The sequence below is a fragment of the Artemia sp. Qi Xiang Cuo genome, chromosome 13, assembly GCF_049724085.1.
Source record: "Artemia sp. Qi Xiang Cuo chromosome 13, ASM4972408v1, whole genome shotgun sequence".
In the NCBI taxonomy this organism is placed as follows: domain Eukaryota; kingdom Metazoa; phylum Arthropoda; class Branchiopoda; order Anostraca; family Artemiidae; genus Artemia; species Artemia sp. Qi Xiang Cuo.
In genome coordinates, this window is record NC_142806.1 from 17065664 (window position 1) to 17078512 (window position 12849).

General features: G+C 36.0%; 1 pseudogene across 1 annotated transcript; it reads left to right on the forward strand.

Moving 5' to 3' along the window:
- The first annotated feature begins 1705 nt into the window (after positions 1–1705).
- On the forward strand, positions 1706–11589 carry LOC148945021 (uncharacterized; annotated as a pseudogene). The gene is made up of 3 exons (XR_016142709.1): positions 1706–1879; positions 9501–10788; positions 10871–11589. The product of XR_016142709.1 is annotated as an uncharacterized LOC148945021 (transcript).
- The last annotated feature ends 1260 nt before the right edge of the window (positions 11590–12849 follow it).

A 12849-nucleotide genomic window follows, 5' to 3' on the forward strand; every position in this document is an offset into this window, starting at 1 on the left:
AAATTAAAAATAGAAATTTTGGAGAATCATAAGGTGAAACTGAATAGGCTCATTATTAGAATAAAACAAATGAGAAGTAATTCGCTGAAAATACATTATTTTTCTTAATTTCATTATTTTTGAAAATGATATATATTATTTTATCATCTTCTAAGCTATCTTCTCTTGAATCTCGACTTCAACTTTAACTTTTACAAAGTTTCTGAAAAGCTATGCTTTGTTGACTTTTGGTTTTCTTAATTTAAAACTTTTTTTTTTTCATGGTTTCGTTGTCGTTTTAGGGTAGAACACTTGAGCATGCATGGGCTACCCTATTGAATTGCTTATATTCAGGTATTGACCCCGGTCTGATACCTGCTGCTCTTTTTCTCGATGTACAAAAACCATTCGACCCATCAACGCTCAAGATTCTTTTTCGGAAACGGTAATCTTTTTCGGTATAAGAGGTAGTGCTTATTCTTGGTTTCTTTTATATGTATTTTGTCGAGTCATCTCGGTTTATCTGCTCTTTTGTAACCCTTCTGAATTAGAGTTTGGCGTTCCGCAAGGATCTCTTATTGGGCTGATTGTCTTTTTAATTTATGTAAATGACTCTTAATGCAGTTAATAACTCAGATTCCATGATTTGCTGTTGTCGATGCAATCAGCACTTACCACTAATTGTAACAAGAGTTCGTTTTGTGGATACACTCTTGACAGATGGTAGAATTGAGTCTGATTTTTGTTCAGAGATGGCAGCCCTTTTTGAATTTGTTATCCCGTGGTTTGATGTGCTTTTAAATGTTGGGAAGTCATGCTTTGTCAATTTCTCTAGAGTCTCAAATGCTTGCCCTGATTTAAATGAAGTACATTTGGCTCTTTAAGTTGAGCTACGGATTATGTTTCATTCCTATTCCGTTATTTTTCATTCCTAGATATCTTGCTTGATGAAAATCATTTAATTTAAGTATTATATGGGTTAGATCAAGGTGAATTCTCCAAGATTCTCGGAATCTTTAGAAAGATAAAACGTATATTTTCCAAATTGGTGCTTGAAATCCTTTTCTTTCGCATAGTCAGTCTTACGTTTCATATTTTCCTGTTATGTGGATGTCAACTTTTCTCTCGTCTCTGAAGCTACTTTCAAAACTATTATAAAGCATGGATTATTGCCAGGAAGCTAACAGTTCTTTATTTAAAACCTTGTTTCATTTGGACTCTTTTTGTTTTTTTGTCGTGTAGTTCTTTCCCATTTCAACAGTTGCATGGCCGCAGTCCTGCCGGCCTGTTTAATAATATGTCTATTATGTCTGATCAGTCGACTTATCATCTTAGCTAATAGCATCGAAACAAAGACAAACTGTTAAGAAAGTTAGATCTAAAAGCTCTTGTACATTTAACCTGGTGTTTAAATAATTCCAGTTCCGTATTTTTCTTCTTTTATCTTTTGTTTTTCTATCTTCTTTTATCTTTATCTTTTGTGTTTTTCTTCTTTTATTTTTGTTAATAGAAGGAACTTTTTTTAAAATTATTTTAATGTCAACATTTGTAAACAAAGAAGTGATTAGCACAATATAATTTTACGGTGCTTATATTATTTTTATAGTGCCTACCTTCTTTTGCCAGTTTTTAACATTTTGAACTCTATTTTTGTGTGGACATCACTGTTTCGGGGACATTTTATTTAGAATATCTTATTACAGCATTTTCGGTTTTGTCTATCTCCTTTACTTTATAATAGGAGTTGAAGATACATCCTCAAGTAATACCAATAGACTCATGGAAGCGTCAAATTTTCCTCTTTCACCTGAAGGGCAAGATCAACCTTTGGGTACGTCACCGAGAATTTTCACGTCACCGTCTGAGTTGGACTCACAGGAAGTGGACAGCAATGATGAAGGTATAATTTAACTACCCGTATTGTGGAATCAATTTTAATCAGGAATTTTTTTTGGGAAGAAGTCTTATCCTGTTTAAGATTAGCCATGAAATATTACATTAAGATTTCATTAAGCAGACAAATATTACATTAAGCAGACCATGAATCTACTCTGCAACAACAGGGTAACAGCTGTAGATAAATTGCAAGACCGTATCTTTTAAGGGGAATATAAGCCGTAATGGCTCATTTGAAATCTTATGCTTATATTTACGAACTTTCTAGATTTTTCTTGATAGAGCTAGAATAAATTGGGACGTGGCACCGAAAACTATTCTTTTTGGTGCAATTACAGGATAGAGAAGATTAGAAAACTTAAAATTTTCATCACTGAACCGTTGCTAAAAAATTTTGATTTTGAGGTTAAAGTCTCACTGTGATTGCAACATTAGCAACAACCTAGTAAAGAAAAACCCTTGTCCCATAATGACCGAAAAGTTGACAGCGAGTTTTCAAAGGAACTGTCTTCTTACAAAAGAAAAAAAATTTATCAACTCGAAATCTGAAATTATAACTATTTTACATTTTTATTTCTAGAGCTAGTAGGCTACAAGGCGATTTGAGAAACTCAGCTTAGAAGCTTAATTCTTTTGTTTGTCTCGGGGACAATATCTAATATCAATTTAAAAATATCTTCGGGGACAGGCAAGTATAGTAGGGTATGTTGAATTTCTTATGTTGAAATACAAATCAGAAAAAGAATTAAAACGGGCATAAAAAAAGGAGGGAGGGGGGGGGGAATAAGCGGATATACACAAAAAAAGAGCAAGACATAAATACATGTAAATTAAAAGGGACACTAAAAAAGTGTCAATAATTCAACTACACTAAGTCAATAAAAGAGTTAAAAAATAAAAACTGGTCAAGAAAGGAAAAACAAACCGATTGGGGAATCTCGACAGGGAGACTTGATGAGTTTGAGAATTTCCTGGTAGTCGGGGAGCCAAAGTTGAAAATCTGACAAAATAGCAATCTGAGGGGGACAAGTGATTTGAGAGAGGTTTTAGACTAAATCGACCATGCTGATTACGAATATCTCGGGAATATAAGCGCCAAAGGTGCGCTTGGTGGTTTTTTGCAACTAAGTTCGTTGATTTTTCTATTTCACTCAGACTAAGTCCAGCTTTCTACTAGAATATTGTAGTTGTCTTTTTTATACCTAGCCAAAACATTAGGCGATCGTTAATTTACCACATCAGTAAAAAAAAAAAAAAAAAATCCTGCTTCAAGCACAACAGCTTCAATATGCTTCAAACTGCTTTTACAAGCTTTTGCTTTTTACAATTTTATTAACATACGATTGGTCGAATATACATAATTTAAATATGTTTAGTAATGTTTTTTAAGTTATTATTTAGTCAAACTCGTCGTCACTTTCAGAAAGATCGCATGACCCAGCACAAGCACAAAGCAAGTCGCACTTGCGGATTCCAGCACAGGAGCACTTTCCAATACACATATTTCTACACTTGCAATGAACTGCAATACGGTTTATAGAAATCGGCCACTGCGACAATGAATTTTTTCAGAGGAATAACCCCGAAAGCGTCACTGTATACCCATCCGAAATTTAGGGGGTCTAAAACTATTGGTTCAGACTCCATAGCCTGTAAAACGATTCCCCACTGATATACAACTCTAAGGATGTGATATTTAAAGCTGTTTTCAGTGGGCGGAAGATTTTTCAATGATTTTTTCCTATGGAATAAGTGCACTCGCAAGTCATTCAAGGAGTTAAAGTCAGTAGGATTCTTTCCATAGGCTGCGATTGTTACTTTTCTTGCCACCTCCGTCACTTCCTCAATATAATTTGATATGTTGACGAGGTCAATCTTGACTTTTCTCGTCAGTTTCGCCATGTCACTAACAAGATCAAATTTCAAAGCTGCTTTCACAAATGTCTTCTTCCCCACAGAATATGCAAAGCTCGTCGTGTCAGTGTCAGTTTCCCAGTCAGGAACATTGACAAATGGTTGGCTCCCTGTAGGACTTTGTGTTCCGTTTTCAACTGATTCAGGGCCACTATTTTGCATGTCATCTTCACTGTCCCACACTACTTCACAGTCAAATGATTCACTGTCACTCTCTCTGCCAGCTTCGTTTGTTTCACAGTCTGTATCTAAGGTAGGACTCTCTACGAGCACAACTGAATCATCTGCTTCTTTGACAAACTTTGAAACCTAACGGCTCAGGGCTCCAACAGATACTTTATACTTCAAATAGTAAAAGTACTGGTCTGCCTTTTTACTAGAGCTCACTTCTAGTGCTTTGCCATACTTCACACTCAATTGCTTTTTCAGTATCCTAACATCATGGGCCTTTATTTCCAGACCTGAACTAGCTAGTCCACTGCTTAATTTCTGTCTTAGCTCACTAAGCGAGTATATTCTTCCTTCCTTAAGACGAGTTTCAATTTCATCCACCACACTTTTTGCAACAGCCTCTCTGGCAGAAAAGTTAGTCTCTTCCTCAGTCTTCTTTTTAAAGAAGCTTAGCATGCATTTTTGGTGGTATTTTGCACTCAACTGAATCAAATTTTTGTCTTTGGACCTTGCAAAAACAGCAGGCATTTCTCGTAAAAGTCTTTCAGCATGCTGTGATAACTTCTCTTGCCTTTCTATCGTTTTAATTGCAAGAAGATTCTCACTTTTACGCTTGGTACTTCCCTTTTTGCCACAAATGATGCAACAGTCAGCATATGAGAAACTCACTTCTGTTGCCAATGTTCTAGTGAGTCTTGCAGGTGTAGCTGGCATATTTGCTTCCTGAAGACCTCCATGGAGATCACAAGACAAAAATTTCTGTCTACAAGTTCTATGCCAAACAAGCCTTTTTTGTAAGAAGTTTGGTTGCTGACAGTCCTTTCTTAGAGCATGGTACTTAGCATTGCACTTGCATCTGGTCAATAGAAGTTCTCGGACACGTTTTATATCACTAACAGTGTGAAGCTGTCCTTTTCCATCGGTTTGGCAGATTAAACACTTTGCATAGTAAATTTTTTTTTTTGAGGGGCTATATAGAGCATCTAATTTTTTTCTGGCAAATGATTCCATGCTATTCTGCAAAATAGAGAAGAAATTTAGTATGGTACTAATGGTAACCTTAGAAAAAAAATTCAAGAATTTCTTCATGATATATAACCGATCCATTTCCAGTATCTACAGACTATTTTAGTATATAATAGGACCCTATAAGCAGTGGAAAGACCTGGTTAAAAAAATCTTCAAACCATAAAGTACTTAAAGGCCCCCCCCTCCAGCAGTGATAAAAAGTCCAAAATGGAAGAAAAAAGACACTTCTTAGTGCTAAATTTCAATTTTTTTGCCTCTGTAAAGCATACTCATATTCAGTCTTGGTCCCTCAAAAGATGGAAAATGACAATTCTTAATGCTCCATTGTGGAGGCAATGGGCCTTGGAGGCCTGAGTCTCAACCCATTTGAGTCCACCCTAAATAATAATAATAATGCTCCATTGAACAATTTTACAACTTTGTGGCATGGTATTGGGCATTGCGGCATCGTGTTGGCCAAAAAGAAGGTACCACCAAACCTTCTTCCACCTAGCCTAAAATTTTGTTGTGCCACCTAATAGCACATCCAGACTATCCGCTTTCTGGAAAAACGGGATGGAAATCCGGAAATGCAGACAGGTCTTCCATCCCATTTTTCTGTTTTCTGGGCAGGAAGGATCAGAGGGTCCAAAAATGGAAAAATGGGACGGAAGACTGTAGTGTGGACAGCGTTTCTGGAAAAAATGCCAGCAGAAGGAGACGATTCAACATGATGAGTGATAAATAAAAATAGCTGTCTGATGTGGTTTAAAATAGAAAAAAGGTAAATTGTCAAACTGAGGCTCTATAATTGTTTTCTATAGGTTTTGTCTCAGAAAAACAGATTTGATAAGGATGGCTGATAAACTTGTACCGATATTATTTTAAAAATCCGCCAAGTCTGGATGGCTATTCCTTTTTCTGGATTTCCATCCCATTTTTCCAGAAACCGGATAGTCTTGATGCACTATAAAGTTAGTGACTTGAGGAGCAATGGTAAATAGTGAAACTCTTGACAAACAAAAAAGGAAAGAGAAGACAGCCAAGTATTGTCATAGTGTACCACCTTTGCTTGACTATTCTTGAAAAAAACCTGTACCGTACCACCTAGGCTAGCTCACAAAAGAGCCAAGCTCCTCGTAAAACCCCTCCCGTGGACACCCCTTCAATTTACTGAATAATAGTAAGAAACAAGTTGCTTTTATCAGGGGGAACTCATCTGCACCTTTACCCTACTTTTAAACCACTTAAGTGAGCCTCTAACTATCCTTTGACCCCAAAACTGGTAAGACTTTTACTTTTAGCCTATCCATTTTAAATTTATATTCCTAAAAGACGAGGCGAAACAATAAAAAGTGAAATACTGGTAAAGACAAACCTTTGAGGATCAAATAATAGAGTTAATTAGTTTTTTAAGCTTTTGAACCATCAATTTATTTACACAGTAGCATGGCACATGGCAGTCAACATAACCATAACAAAGCCACGAGAAAGATGGAGTGTCATCTACTTAGTAATGAACAAGTTAAGTTTAAAATTTTTCACCATAGATGATCGAGTCGAAACTTTGACCTCATATTAAACTATGAAGCGCACTTTGGTGGTCGCAATTCCCGAAATAAATGGAATCAGCATGTTTGAAAATATCGTTTCCAAAAGTCAGAACTCATGTACCAAAATGTTTTTTACAAATCGTTATTTGACGACTTTTTCAACTTTGGCTCCCCGACTATGGGTGGGGTTTTGATTTAATATTATGATGCTGTAGAGAAGAAGGGTGAGAGAAGGATTTACCTTGGGAATTTGGAGGTGGAGGGAAGGGCAAGGATACAGACGAAGCATGATGAGGAAGGTGCGACTTGTTTTCAGTTGACGGGAAGTGAGAACAATTAGGATTTAATACAAGACAATTATTAAATGTAAAAGGTCTCAGACCTGAGTCACACTGACAGGGTGGGCACATGGGATAAAACGAATGGGTCGGAGGTGGAATTTCGTGGAGATAGGGTAAGAAGTAGTTGAATTGGAAGGGTCTTTGGTAGGGAGGAAAGGGGGAGATGGGAAGGTAAGAGGGTGGCTGGGAAATGGAAGTGGGGTGGGAACTTTCTGGGAGGAGGGAGGTTGGATTTGCTTTGGCAAGTGACGGATGGAGGCCAGAACCAGTCAACAGCATCTTGGGCACATGGGGCGGATAGGGTATGCAAGGGGGTTTGTGACTGGGAGGGATATGAGTAAGGGGGGATTGTGGGAGGGTTTGGGTGCAGTAACGTCTGTGATGATGATTTGATTGGTCGTGAGTAAAGTTCTGGGTTGGAGGGGCGTTTCGGGGAGAGGATGCCTGGGGCATGTTGCTTTGTAACGGATAGGGAGGGAGGTAATGAGGGGACTTAATAAGGGAGGAATGGGGTCCGTAGTGCTGCCTAAAAAAAGGGCTTTCCAGTGTGGAATCCTTGATCGGTAACAGCTGGGACTGCCCAAGTTTGTGCAATTGTCTTTTGTTTGCAGCTTGATCTTTTTTCGTAAAAAGGAAGGGGAGACATAAATATGCAGGTTATCACACCCAAAACAACGACAACTTACATAAAGGAACGTGGTCAAAATTACACTTTGCTTTAGTACACTTGGCAGTGAGGTAAAAACGACATAAGTGCAATAACGAGCACTTCTTTTGTAGGCACTTGCTATATAAAAAATGAGAACAAACTCTTGGACTAGCTTCATTTTGTTTTTTGAAGTTACGGGTAATAGATCCATGATTATAGGGGCACTTTGGACCTAATTTACAATTTCCTTGCTTAAAAAACTTGCAAATTTTTTATAACACTATTATCAGGAATACTTTTTTCCTGTAGCTTGCTTGGAGCACGATCATGTCCAAAATCACATTTATCACCTAATTTGCATAAACCTGCCAAAATTATATTAGCACATTTGCGAATATTTGCAGGGAAGTCATTATTATTAGGCAGATTCACTTCCGTACTTTCAAAACAAATTCGGGCATCTCTGATTGAGTTCTCAAGGTCAGGATTATAATTAGGTCGGATAGAGGTGATATTGGGGTCAGGTACAATTTCTGAACTTAGATTTATGTCACTCATAGTGGCTAAAGTTGATGAACTTAATCCTCTGCTTCCTTCATTAATATTCATTGAGCTTGGGGACAATGCACTGTTTTGATGATGAGAATCTAAGGGGTTATTTACCTCGTTTGGGATGGAATTATTTGTAGGTTGACTTCTTGAATCATTTTCATAAATTGACAAAAAATCTGTAATTAGCATTAACACATACGTTATTAGAACTGCTTAGAACTTGAATGTTGCTTAGAACTGCTTGCTAACACTTTTGTTTAAAAAATTCTTAGCTCACACTTAAAAAATTGTGAGGAGCACCATTAATGCTGAATTAAAAAAATAAACCAATTTCAATATTTTAGTGATGATTCAGCTGTTGTCTATTAGATAACACAGATGATTCAGCTGTGTTGTCATATACAAGTTTATTACTCATGTTGGGCTGTGACTAATAGTGATTTCTTTTTCAACTTCATTTTTGACCACATTTGTTCCTAAAGCTTTTATTCGTAGATTTAAAAATGAAGATAGTGCGATTTAACTTTTAGGAAGGCCCTTCTGCTTTTAGAATTCTCAATGTGACCTCTGAGACAACATTATGATAAGATAATTATTCCAGTTTTATATAATACTTACAATGTTAAAATTCTTTCGATTTTTGTAATGCCATTACGCTTAATAGGCTCAGAAATTTTTGTGATTCCTTTGGTCTCTTTTTAAAACAACTTCTCAACAATTATAATGTGATTTTGATGTACAATATAATGAAAAGGCTGGAATATTGTTTGCGCCTGGCTGTGATTTATGTGATTATTAAGTTCAAAAAGCTGCAGCAAACAGAACTTCTTGTTAAAATTCTTGCATTGAATAGAACAGATGAACTATATTTACAAAAAGCAAGTGGAAAACCATAAATAAGGTCTACTAAAAACTCAAAGATCTCATGACAGTCACAGAATCGCTGAAGATTTGTCCCCCTGATTTCAGTAAGTGTATGGAATCTGCCCATTTTCTAATACATAATTTTTTGGGGCTATTAAGCTGTATATAGAACCTCCATATCATCATATTTGTCACTATTATGGTGGTTTAGAAATCCATCACTAGAAGTTCTGTGAAATTACGCTATTATCTTCAACTGAGTTTATTGCTAGAATTGCCCTTCTACTCTCGGTAATATTGCTGCAAAATAATATTCCCAACTTAACACTATAGTACGAAATTGTTACTTTGATAGATTCAGAAAATTTTATTCATCTAATTCGTTAGCGTTTCCAGTTAAATTGTTTAAACCTATTATTTGATAAAGCCTATTCAACCATATGATGCTTTTTGTTAAAACTTAATATACAAGTAATGCTGTGGAATGCGCGATATTCATTTGTTACTGCTACAATACCTGTTTATTCAGTCTTTGTATTTAACCTAATTACGATAAGAAAATCTCTGCTTTAGGTGTAATGCCTTCACCAGTGTGCAGTTCTGATGGCGTGACTCTATTGCAACTCTTAGGCCCAGAACCCGTCGTCTTGGTGAAAAAGCTAACAGAGAAGGTTATTGAAGAATTAAGAGCTGGCATCTGGCGTTGCAGCTCCTGTAGAAAAGCAGAGAATTCATTGTTGATGCTGGATCTTCACACAGAAACTGGCAGTGAAGAACTTCCACTAATAGAGTGCGATGTTTGTTTCACTGTATTTCGTGATTACAGAAATTTTGTTGTTCACTTTATGGAACACATTTGGGAGAGACAAGAAGATGTCCCATTTGCTTCCAAGAATGTATTGGTGATATGCGACAACATCTAATTATACAAGATCTTTTTTCAGATAATCAGAAAACTCCCTTGATTAGTCGTTTGGAAAGGAAAAAGCCTAGAAAAGACAGTGAGTGCAATATATGCGATGACAGATTCCCCTTCCATTCAAAATTGGAAAGCCATCAAAAGCTGCACACAGAAAAAAAATTGTTCAAATGTAATACATGTCAGAAGAGCTTTTTCCAACAGGACAGTTTGAATAGGCATCAAAGAATACATACCGGTGCCAAACTATATAAATGTGATATATATCAAAAGAATTTTTCTCAATCAAGCAATTTGATTAGTCACCAAAGAGTGCATACAGGAGAGAAACCTTATAAATGCAATTTATGTCAAAAAAATATTTCTCTGAAGCATCATTTGAATAGACATCAAAGAATACATACAGGTGACAAGCCATATAATTGTGATATATGTCAAAAGAATTTTTCTCAATGAAGCAATTTGATTAGTCATCAAAGAGTGCATACAGGTGAGAAACCATATAAATGCAATGTATGTCAGAAGTGTTTTTCTGATTCAAGCTCTTTTACTAAGCACCAAAGAGTGCATACAGGAGAGAAACCATATAAATGCAATGTATGTCAAAAAGCCTTTTCTCATTCAAGCAGTTTAAATGCACATCATAAAATGCATACAGGTGAGAAACCATATAAATGCAATGTATGTCAAAAAGCCTTTTCTCATTCAAGCAGTTTGAATGCACATCATAAAATGCATACAGGAGAGAAACCATATAAATGCAATGTATGTCAAGAAGCCTTTTCTCATTCAAGCAGTTTAAATGCACATCATAAAATGCATACAGGTGAGAAACCATATAAATGCAATTTATGTCAAGAAGCCTTTTCTCATTCAAGCAGTTTAAATGCACATCCTAAAGTGCATACAGGTGAGAAACCATATAAATGCAATTTATGTCAAAAAAATTTTCTCTGAAGCTTCATTTGAATAGACATCAAAGAATACATTCAGGTGACAAACCATATATATGTGATGTATGCCAAAAGAGTTTTTTGATTCAAGCTCTTTTACTAAGCACCAAAGAGTGCATACAGGAGAGAAACCATATAAATGTGATATATGTCAAAAGAATTTTTCTCAATCAAGCAATTTGATTAAACACCAAAAAGTGCATACTGGAGAGAAACCATATAAATGCAATGTATGTCAAAAAGCCTTTTCTCATTCAAGCCATTTAAATGCACATCATAAAGTGCATACAGGTGAGAAACCATATATATGCAATGTATGTCAGAAGTGTTTTTCTAGATCAAGGGATTTGATTAGCCACCAAAGAGTGCATTCGGGTTAGAAAACCATTTAAGTGTGACTTGTGTTTGAGAGTTTTTTGATTCAAGTTGACTTCGAGTTATCACCTCACAACACATTCTTGAAAAAGCTTGATAGTTTATAGTTTACAATAAAAACATCTTGCAAAACAGTGATTTTCATAGACAGAAGATGACTTCATGAAGAAATTAAGGTATATGGTTCTGTAACTATATAAGTGAAGCCATATGTTTTTCCTTATAAGATTCTCAGATTGGTTTTAGAGCTCTCTGGCTCTTTGGCAGATGAAGCTTGGTTTTTTCATCCAATAGCCCAGGCATTTTAAAAACCACAAGTGCAGAAATATAAAATTGTTTAGTTTGCGTTAAAATATCTTCTAAAATGGCTTGGCACAGTCCATTTATTGTTCTTCCAGTTTTTTTCTTATTTTTCTCGTAAGTATCTATGTATATCCTTCAAATTAAGAAACAGCATTTATTAGTTTATTTGTGTGATATCAAAAGAGGCTTTCAAGACAAAATTCGGCTTTTTGGTTCTTGATATTAAGAATCAAGCGGGATGCAGCTTTTACATGTCAGTGTTTAGGGAAATACATCCCTAAACACTGACACAATGTCTATTCTGGCCGATAATTAGGAGAGGGGCTGTATCACAGCATCAGTCTTTTTCAGCCTATAAAAGTCCTTAATCCAAGCACAAGTCCAGGAAATAACTGCAAACTATTGATTTGCCCGTAAATCACGTTTGAATAAGGTCAAAAGCTACAGATTAAAATAGCTCGTAAAATACGTCTGTTATTACTTTAAATGAAATGTTGATTTTATTATTTGACAACAAAATGATTTTAAAAAAATGTATTAACGTTGGGCAAAACTGTGCTGCATCATTTCAGCACAATTACATTCCAAAATGGGCAAAAACGGTTTCTTTTGATCAGCTTGAAAGTTTCTGGCTTATTTATTAGACAAGAAGGGCCTTTGAATTTTATTTCAGGGGAGGGAGGGTGTTAGGAGGCCTGGGAATTAACCAGCAAAATTTTAGGTCTGATTACATTGGAATTCCGCTTTTCAGTCATATACCCGCAACAAAGGGAACCTGATTTACAAAAAAAAACTGCTGACCCAAAAAATTTCAACCCAAATTTAAGGTTAAAAAAATCCATAAACGTTTTTCAATTGGTATATGCTGACAAGACCTCAGTGTCCAAGAAGAAATGGCAAATATACTGGTATGCATGAAAATGGGCCAAAAAAAAACAGCTGGAACCTTTTTTTGTATGATTCTAATTTACACACATAAGTTCTTGCTGCAATTGGTTCATAAAAGAGCTTTAAAGAGGTAATCTGACCTCCCCCCTTAAAGAATTACTCCAAACATGATTTTGATTGGCTTTGTTAGTGCTTTGGCTAAGAAGCCCCAGTATACACAAAAAAAAGCATTGGTTCGTAAACAGACAGGGCTGGAAATGAGTTGTAAGAAACTTAGTTAAGTTCCTGAGCCAAGCCACGCTAAGGCATAAATAAATCCGCAAGGGGACGGTATCCCCTTTCCCTCAGACAATCAGCAAATGTTTAGATTTATGATTTGCTCGAAAGGGTTAGATAGATTTAGATTGTTTATCTCTTCCCCCAGACAAATAAGATTCATGACGCCAATCGTCAACTTTATGTCTCCTATAGGCAAAAACACCTT